This window comes from Parasteatoda tepidariorum, chromosome 6 (assembly GCF_043381705.1).
Source record: "Parasteatoda tepidariorum isolate YZ-2023 chromosome 6, CAS_Ptep_4.0, whole genome shotgun sequence".
NCBI classification, from domain to species: Eukaryota; Metazoa; Arthropoda; class Arachnida; order Araneae; family Theridiidae; genus Parasteatoda; species Parasteatoda tepidariorum.
This window is the reverse complement of record NC_092209.1, coordinates 3,773,564-3,784,019: the sequence shown is the minus strand read 5'-3', so window position 1 is coordinate 3,784,019 and position 10,456 is coordinate 3,773,564. Positions and strand designations below refer to the sequence as shown.

Below are 10,456 nucleotides of genomic sequence, written 5' to 3'. Positions count from 1 at the left end.
TGATAAGACTAAAAAAACATTTTATTTCTTCAATTAAATATTTTTAAAATAAAGCAGTCTTTTATTAGTTAATACGTTTACACACTGTCCTTATAAGTTTTATAAAATCGAGGGGGGTTTCCTCCAAAAGAGGGTTGACTATTTAGGGTTCCGTACAGGAAAGAAATTGGGAACCTCCGTGATAGATAATAGAAACTAACAAACAAAAACAAAAAAAAACAAAAAAAAAAAAAAAAAAAAAANAAAACTCAAATGTTAAACAGAAAAGGAAAAATAAATTTTACCCACCATTTGCCAGAAAAAAATGTAAGTTGTTGAAAGTTAAAAGAACATTATGATATATTTCGAAATTAGTTTTTATGCATGTTTTTTGCAAGCGAATATCAAAATAATAAAAATTAGACTAGAATTTCTTTCACAGAAAATTTATGCTAGGCAATAAAAAAAACCAAATATTTAAAACTAACGGTTTAAATATTCAGCCACCAGTGAGGTTTGAACTCACGACCCCTGGTTTACGAGACCAGTGCTCTAACCACTGAGCTATGGTGGCATGCCAACTGCTCTCTCAAATTACATGAAACAAATATTTCATAAAAATATATGATGATGCGTTTATATGACTTTAGTTCCATATCTCTATTAATAAATCTGCAGAAGAATATTTCCTTCTCCTAAAATGTCAGCTGCAAACATAATAGTTCTTGCTTTTCCGAAAAGAAATAAAAAAATTTCATGATGGTAATAATTTTTATTACATTTTCGTAATTGCTGCAAAGATGTAAGAGAATGTTTTCTACTTTATGATTAATTGATATACTGTTCATAATAATATTATGATAAAATAATCGGCAGCAATCTGCACCCGCAAAGTTTACTGTAAATAACGTTTTTTCCTTTATGTTTTTGAAACCGATTACAACTAGAATGGTTAAAAAAACTGTGAATACAAAACTATACGTTTTATTAACCATTTACAGCGTGCATGGTTTCAAATCAGTAAAAAAATTAACTAGACGTTGGAGCTAAGGTTTTCGTTAGGTAATACGTTCTGGAGTAACGATGTGGTTTATCAAGAGCAAATATCATGGTGTCAACGCTGGGATTCGAATTCGAACTCTAGTTCTGTCGGTCATGAGATTGATAGATCAGCCCCCTTGTCTATATTATGTACCCAGCTGCAAAGAACTAAGTGGCTACATTCGGTGGGTGCGATAAAATTTTGGATGTTTAACCGTATAATGTGAAAGTAGTTCATCGGAGTTTTTTCTCACAATTAACAATTTACATACCATCTTATTCATGATTATTTCACTCTTTTGTTTAAATGTAGTAAAATTACAATTAAACAAACTGTTATTTAACTTTTTCCGTATAATTTCTAACAGGGTAGCGACAGGTATTAACTATAGGAACTAGTCAAATGAATGAATTAATTGATAGTGACTTTTTATTAAAATAAAAGAGGTGAGCGAACCTTTCTCTGGTTAAATGAGGGAATTTCTTACAAATGGTAGAATAAATGTTAAGAAAACCTTTTAAAGATCTTATATTGTTATGACTTTAACTTAGATTTAACGTTGAGTCTTTTTTTTTCTTTTCAAAGCAAGTGTTTTTTTTTTTTCTGTTTCTTTTCAAAACAATTTTGAATCTGTCACAGAAAAAAAAACATTTGATTGTTCAGATAATTTTTTTTTATAAATGATTCGAAAAAATTCTCTTATTTCAATTTGGTCAAAAATTAACTGTAGATAAAATATAGAAGAAAACAATGTCACACTTGTTGCGATAAATGACACATCTGCAATATTTTATAGATCATGTTACTACATTAACCATTGAAGAGATTCTATAATTGCTTTTGATCAGTGGTCGGAAAAAGCGCACTACAAATAGTGAAACTACTATTTTTTTCCCTAATTTGTAGTGTAGTGTGCTACTTTTTGAAAAATGTAGCGTAGTGAGTAGTGCGATGCAAAAAAACAGTAGTTTGTAGCGAATCCTGATAACTAATTTTAACGTTAGTTTAGTATAAGAACAGGGTTCTAACGCAACTAATTTTTTGAATTTGATAGGTACATATCTTCACGGATCCGTTAATGCAAGTAACGAAAATGACCCTTTAGCTGCTGCTGAGCGTTAATATTTAACTAATATTTAATAACCACATTTAACTCATATTTAAACTAGTCATTATGAGAAACCGATAATTAATCACTTTGGTTAAAGTGTTCGATAATTTCTCGTTTCTTAAGTTAAATATTCGCTGCTGAAAAAGTTGAAAGTTAAATGAACAAATTCGAAAAAAAATGTTTTGTAATAACAAACTGGCTTATGCGAACATGAATAAATCTATCTTATTATATAAAACGCTAATACGTACGTATGTATGTATGTATCAATAAAACCGATGATATTTCTTTTCTCGCGCTGGCAACAGTTTTCATTTTTAATTGATTGGATTCGGCGCGCAAGAGCACGTAGTGAGCAACCAGATAACAATAACCAGAGTGAGCATTATCAGGTTGNCAGTGCGCTGGTTCATTAAATACGAAAATTTCAACAAACAATATTTTATTTTAACAATTGTAAATAACCAAATTCATTGCACTATTACAATGAAAGCCACGACTGGCTCAAACAAGAGTTCAAGAGAAACTGAGCAGTTCACAACAATTGCTACAGATGGCGCTTCGCCTAAGACCGAACAGTTAGTTTAGTATATGAAAAGTGTTCTAACGCAACTAATTTTTTGAAATTGATGGTTACATATCTTCATGGATCCGTCAACGTTTGCAACTAAAATGACCCTTTGGCTGCAACTGAGCGTTAATAGAAATTACGTATTTAAGATCACGTTTAACTAATATTTAAACTAGTCATTATGAAAAACAGATAATTAATCACTTTGTTTAAAGTGTTCGATAATTTCTCGTTTCTTAAGTTAAATATTCGCTGCTGAAAGTTAAATGAACAAATTCGAAAAAAATGTTTTGTAATAACAAACTGGCTTATGCGAACATGAATAAATATTTCTTAATTATTCTCCTATATTTAATGAAAGCTAATTTCTTATTTAAAAAAATTTTGAACGCAAGTGTAATTTAAGTTCTCCAACAAAATTCGTCTCCTTAGAGTAATAAGGTAGTCACTGAATTCCAAAGTAGCTTCTGGTCAAAAAGTAGTTGTAGTTAACTACAAAAATAATGTAGTTTTCCCGAGCACTGTTATGCCTGAATGCATATCCTGAATGAATGAAAAATGCTGAACTTGACAAACGTTGATGAAAAGCAATTGGACCTCTGCTAATTACACTCTCATACAGTGGCCCCCATCCTCCCAAGCTCTTGGACGCATTCATCTCCCCCTAAAAAAATATGCTAACTTCCCCTTTCCATGTTAGCTTGTTCGAAATAGTGCTACGTTGCTTCTTTAATTTATGTAATTAAAAAAAAATTCTCTCGTCTAAGTTCCTCCCCCCAAACTATTCGTTTTATTTAGTGTAAAAATCCCCCCCCAAGCTTTAAGTGGGGGCATCGTGCGCACACCTTCCCCCCTGATGGGGGCCCCTGCTCTCATACAAAAGATTTTTATTTTTCTAAAGGATGCAATTTTTTGGGGGGAATCAATTGGTTTTAGTGATAATCTATTTTGTAACATGCGTGTTGTACGTTAAAATAGTACTGAAGTTTCATAATAAAAAACTCAAATGTTATTTTAATCAGTGCAAATTAAGAAAAGTGTATTCTACAGCGTTTCCCAATTTTCTCCGCATCTGAACCCTAAATGACAGAACTCACTTCGGCGGAGACCCGAATTTATAGCTTTCATTAGAAGCTTAAATTATGCTAATTAAAAGCATTAATGAGTAATTTAGATATATTTTAATTTGAAGAATCAATATTTTTTTAACGATTTCTGAGTTACAGTTCTAGAATAAATTTAAATGTCAGTTCATTGCATTCATGGTCTGAAGCGGCTTCTAGTACTGAATTTGTTTTTGGCGTTTTTCCACGCTGAAATTGAAAAACAAAGGAGCTGAATTATGGTGTTTGTTGGAGCCTCTGTGGTTCAAAGGATAGTGCGTTTGTCCCTTGCCACTAAATAAGCTGTACCGGGTTCGAATCCCAGCAATGGCTGGTCGATATGAATTCTGCACCGAGCTTGCATGGATCCCAGTGCGGTCGTAAATATCATCAATGGTAGATCATGGATTAGATTCCTCTTGAACTCGGTCTAAGTATGGAATGTTTTTGTGGTTTTCCTATTCATGTAACGCAAAATCTGTCCCCCACGGAGGCGGGATTGTTTTCGTCTTTTAAATTCATAACTTAATGTCGACTAAATCTTGATTGACGAACATCCTGATTTAACGAACAAAATGCGTCGGTTTCCACTTTTCACAATTGAGTTCAACTACAATTCTGATTAAAAATTATTTACCAATTTGACTAGATGTTTGCATATTCACTTGCTTGGTTTTGTCAAAGTAATAATAATTTCCTTCTTTGCGGACAAAGCTGAATTCGAATTGTGCAATTCTTGAAATGGTCAAGTTCAAATAAAAATATTACAGTCTCAACTGTAAAAGCAAATGATAAGTCGATATCAGGTTTCTCAATATCATGTTCGTAAGATTCACTTACAAATACTTTTTTAAGATATCAGTTTAATTTTAAGAGAATGGGATGGGGACAGTTCTCGTAAAGATTTTTTTTTTCCTTTCAACAAAATATCAGATGGAGGCAGAACTGAAAGTCCATACATATCAAACTTCAAAGCTGTGTTCAGTGCGAGGCGGGGGTAGGTCACCGCTGGGATTTGAACCTGATAAACTTCATTGAGAGGTGAACTGTCATGGCATATTAAAAAAAATTTTTAAAAATCTTCAATGTTCAAGATTTATTATGTCGAAACACTAATGTTGCTACCACTAAAAAACTATTTTGTGAGGTTCGTAAAAGCTAGCAGCTACGGATTCTACAAAATATTTTAAGAGACGGTCAATTTAAATTCGCAGCTCTTAGGCTAATTTTGCAAACTTTTCAAAAGGTTCAAGACGTCCCAACTGTCACAGAGGGGCGTTTCAGATGATGATGATTTTGTTTATAAGCAGTGGTAGGTAAAACTGTTATAAATCAAATTCACTGAAATAAGAATTATGCATTCATATTCAAAGACTACCACTGAAAAATATTTATCCACAGTCCGGTGCAAATTGGAAACTCTGTCTTGTTTTTCTTTTGGATCTGGTGCCTGGGCAGCAAAGCGGCCTTTTATCGCGTAGTATTTAATTGGAAACTTTGCAACGAGGGAAGAGGCATGTGTTTGTTTTCTGCTAAAAGAATAGTGGTTGCTAAAACTTGGTGACTGTTTAACCCGTTTCGTCCCGACTTTATATATTGAAATGATACGAGAAGTGGTTTTATGGAAAAGGTGGTATAATATATTATCGAAATTAATTGGTTTTTCCACTGTTAGGGCATTCAAAAAGTCTTTGATAGATGAAAAAGTACTTACTCCTTTTAATTCTAGATCTAGTCAGAGATGTTTCATAAATTATGGTATCTGAGAATCTCTTAATTCACCCAGATAAATGAAAATTCTGAAAAAAGTTTCCCATCACAATGAATGTCTTTGAAAAAAGGAACTGTTCTAAATATATGACGCTGAGCAGTTAACCGGTTAAAATAAAATAGATTTACTTCTCTAATAGTCCAATATTGAAAATGATTAGCAAATACTTTGATAAAGAGTTAATTCTGTAGAAATACAGAGATGCCAACTTGCTCCGGACAGCGAATAAATATTATCGAGTGGTAGTTTATTAATTGTGATTCTTTGTTTAATAAATTCAATTTATTAGATTGTTATCTACCACTATTTATAAATAATTCGAAGGTTTATATATTCACCACTTTATAATGGTAAGTCATGTTAAACCTGTTAAAAAGTAAGCAAAACTAGTCAAATATTTGCAAATTTTAGGTTGTGGTTATTTACCGTTTTTAAAATTATTTTGGCGTGTCCGGAGCAGTTGGCATCTCTGAAATACATACCCTCCAACTTATGAGGATTTTGAAAATAATTCTTTCTAGTGGTAGCGAACCAAAGTAGAAATTTTAAAGCAAATGGATCTCTCATAAATCTTTTATCAGAACTTAAGAATCTAGCCATATGGCCTGCACTTTTATAAGTAATAGTGGACAAGTTACGTTAAAATTATTTTTTTTAAAATATTAAGACATTAATTTTGAATCATTAATTCAGAAAAGAAGATTACTGAAACTACGGAAATTCCGTAGCAGTTGGAGGGTATGGTGCCAAATATCATGAAAAAAAGATGATTTAGAAATGAATATATTACATATATTTTTTAATTTAAGGTGGTAGATACTTAATCACATAAATATACATATGTCCAGTGCGTATACAGAGATGCCAACTGCTCCGGACACGCCAAAATAATTAAAAAAACGGTAATTAACTACAAAGTAAATTTTGCAAATATTATATTTGACTATTTTTGCTTGCTTTTGAAAAGATATAGCATGATATAGTACTATTAAGTGGTGAATTATATAAGCCTACGAATTATTTAGAAATAGTGGTGGATAAAGATCTACTGAATTGAATTTATTAAACCAAGAATCACAATTGATAAACTACCACTTTAAAATAATTATTTGCTGTCCGGAGCAAGTTGGCATCTCTGCGTATACCATGAGACAGAGTTGAGCAAAATTGTAATCGATTACAGTAATCAGTTACTTGTAATCATGCTTTCAAGATAACATAATTTTGATTACAACTGTGATCATGGTAACAACAAACAGTTACAGTAATCAATTACTTCTAATAGTGATTGCAACTTAGATTACAGCTGTAATCGGGATTACAATAGTCGATTACAGTAATCAATTACTTGTAATCATGATAACAGCTGTAATAACTCTTGTAACAGCTGTTGATAATAGCTGTAATCAAAATTTTGTTTACAATGGTAATAATGATTCCAAGTAATTGCGATTACAAGTAAACACAACAAAAACGATTACGGTAATTATGATTACAAATAATCGAAATATATGATTACATGTATTCATGGTTTCATGTAATCATGATTACAAGTAATTGTGATTACTAGTAATCAAACTGTACAATTACAAGTTATTATGATTGTATACTATATGCAAATACCTTATGTAAGTTTGTATGGAGTTAAATATTTTTATGTACATAAAATGTACTCACGCATATACGTACAATTTGTGATTCCTATATATACATATACGGAGTACGCACAAATGTTGTTTGTACGTACAATATACATAATTATATTGTAATATACTTAATGCAGTACGTATATGCTAAGTATATATAATTATGCATTTATGATACATGCGAGCATGTATGTTAGTTTGTAAGCAAATGCAATGTTTTGTATGTTCGTATACATAGATAATTTATAAATGAACGTATATGAAAGTATTGTTTAAACGTTTGCATGCATTTATGTACTTAAGTACATACATTGCATAAATTTACGATAATAGCACGTATATACAATGTACGCATGTATATACATTGTACGTATATACGTACAATATGCAGGAATGTTGTTTAAAGGTGCAATATATGTGCATAGTTGCGTAAATAAAATGATACATGTATGCATGAAAATTATGTACATAGATATATGGTATGTATACGCAACGTATGTACTTGTATAGCTAAATACTTCGTTAATATCTACGAATACAAGGAAAAATGTAAATAATTGCAAGCAATGTATAAATACATGCTTACATTAAAATATATGTAATTGCAATATACAAAAACATTGTTCAAACATTAAAAAATTTATATAAGTTAAGTTATTAAAGTTTGTTTTAAAATTTTTTCGAAAACATGTGAAACTCGGTCTCGTATTTTTTGGAAAGCAAACGATAATCTTATGTTAATTTTCTAAATATTATTTCCACATATAAAGTTAACAGTTTTTTTTTTGCCATTTAAAAATTTCTATGAACTATGCATGTTATAAAAGAAATTAATTTGTAGTGTCAAACATTTTATGAAAATACCAGAAAATTATTTTTTATTCAAACAATTTCAAAATGATATTGAACGATTAAAGCTGAAAACTAAATTTAAATATCGTTTGATTTTATCATTTAGCTTGCTTGAGTCGCTATCAGAGTAACTAACTGTGTTCGAATCCCAGAGATGGTTGGTCGACACGAGTTCTGCACCCTGCTCGCACCAACCACAGAGCTGACGTAGAATATTCTCAGATTAGGTGGATCCTGGGTTAGAGTCCCTTTGCCGTGAGTCTAACCTTGGGAGGTTTTCAACGCTTTTCTCTCCATGCAACTCTGATTAGTTTCATTTAAAAAAAATGCTCCGCGAAGGCAAATTTTTCTCAATACTTGATCCAGGATTTCTCTTGTCTTCTGGATCGGGTTCAAAATTACAAGGCAACGGAGTTGAACATTGGGAGTTGTAAACCCGAAATTGGGTCGTCAGTTCAACAACGGTTATAAAATAAAATAAAATCATTTCGTTCAGCCTCTTTATGCAGATATTTGGTATATGACAACACCTCATTCTGTTGTTATGATAGTATCGTTCAATTTAAAAGCAATAGCCGCCAGCTGTGTTACCACAATCAAGATCGTGGTCTTGACTTGATTTTGCTTTACCAATCTGATGAGTTTTTCTCTCAGGGAGACTCAAGATCTGGCTCAGTCCTGTTGGGTTTCTTCCCAACAAGCGGGTCCTCTGAAGCCTCTATTTCCTTCATGTCGCTCATCGACATCTTATCTGTTAAAATTTATAGCTTGTAATAATCTAAGTAAAATGCCGCTTAAAACAACCAGAAATAGCACCCAAGGTTCTTATTTCGTGTGGCTGCTTTGGTCCACCGTCCCCTTTCTCTGCGTTTATATGGAGAGGTAAACCTTCCACGGTTAGCTCGACGGTACGGGTATTTTAACTCATGATCCGTGAGCAAGTAAGAATATTTTACATCACCACTGTGGTCGGCGCGAGCCGGGAGTAGGCCACCGCTGGAATCTGAACCTGATAAACTTCATTGGAAGGTGAACTGTCATGGGATGTTAAATTCTTTTTTAAGACTTCAAGATTTATTACGTCGGAACGCTAATGTTGCTACCACTAAAAAACTATTTTTTAAAGTCGGTAAAAGCTGGCAGCTACATAGATGCAAACTGCTATCTTTATATTTGTCACGTATGTTTCTTAGTCTAATTTCAGGATGAATGGGAAAAGGGCCGTAAGGCCTCAGACGCCCAGTTCCAATACATCGGACGAACACAAGATGCAAACTGCTACGGATTCTACAAAATATTTTTAGAAATGGTCAATTAAAAATCGCAGATTTTCGGTAACTTCCCAAAAGGTTTAACACGTTACAACTTTAATAGAGTGGCGTTTTAGATGATGATGATTTGTTTATACGCAGTGGTGGGTAAAAATGCTATGAATTGAGTTTACTAAACTAAGAAATATGCTTTCATATTCAAAGGCTACCACTAAAAAATATTTATCCGCAGTCCGGAGCAAGTTGGCAACTTTGCAACAAGGGAAGAGGCAGACGTTTATTTTTTGCTAAAAGAATAGTGTTCGCTATAACTTGGTGAAAGTTTTAAATAAAATAGATTTACTATTCAAATGGTTTGCATACCTGCCAACTTTCACTCTTGCCGAGAGTGAATTTTCAGAGTGGTTGTGAAACAATAAACGAAAAACAATCTGACTCAAAAATATATTTATATTTTGATCCCGTTGAAATTCGCTTGTATTAGGATTATTATGCTTCTATATATTTATTGTAATTATTTATATGTAGTGGTGGTCAAACTCATTTATAATTATCATTATAATTCGAAAAGTTAATTGGAATAATACGAGCAGTGCTACCACTTTAAATATGAAAATAAAATCTTCGGGAAAATCCGGAAGAGTTGGCAGGTATGGGTTTGTAATTATTTCAGATTAGGCGTTTCCTGGATTGGAAATTGTCTGAAAGTATGGATCTCCGCATAATTTGATTTAACTATTCGTGTTTGATGTAAATCAAGCAACCAAACTTCATGAGCTTCAAATATAAATGTCTTTTTTATTTTCATTGTACCTACCACCATAGAAACAGGTTAGCAAATACTTCCATAAAAATCTGTGCGAGCTTTTGGATTTTTGTTATCAATAAGTATAAAATTAAATATATTACATATATTTTTTAATTTAAGGTGGTAGATATTTAAAGTGTGGGTCAGGGCCCTTTAACGTCTTAAAGGATACAATGAAATACCATATTTTCGGCACACTGTAATTATCTTTGAATTTATCCTGAAGCTATGAAATTTTTTTTATCATTTACTAGGACTGTTATCAATATAATTAAATAGCTAAATTCAAATGCAATTTATGC

At 32.1% G+C, this 10,456-nt stretch overlaps 1 non-coding gene across 1 annotated transcript; it reads right to left on the bottom strand.

Moving 5' to 3' along the window:
- Positions 1-480: 480 nt before the first annotated feature.
- TRNAT-CGU (transfer RNA threonine (anticodon CGU)) lies at positions 481-553 on the bottom strand. Its single transcript has one exon. It is a non-coding gene; the product is annotated as a tRNA-Thr (tRNA).
- Positions 554-10,456: the final 9,903 nt, after the last annotated feature.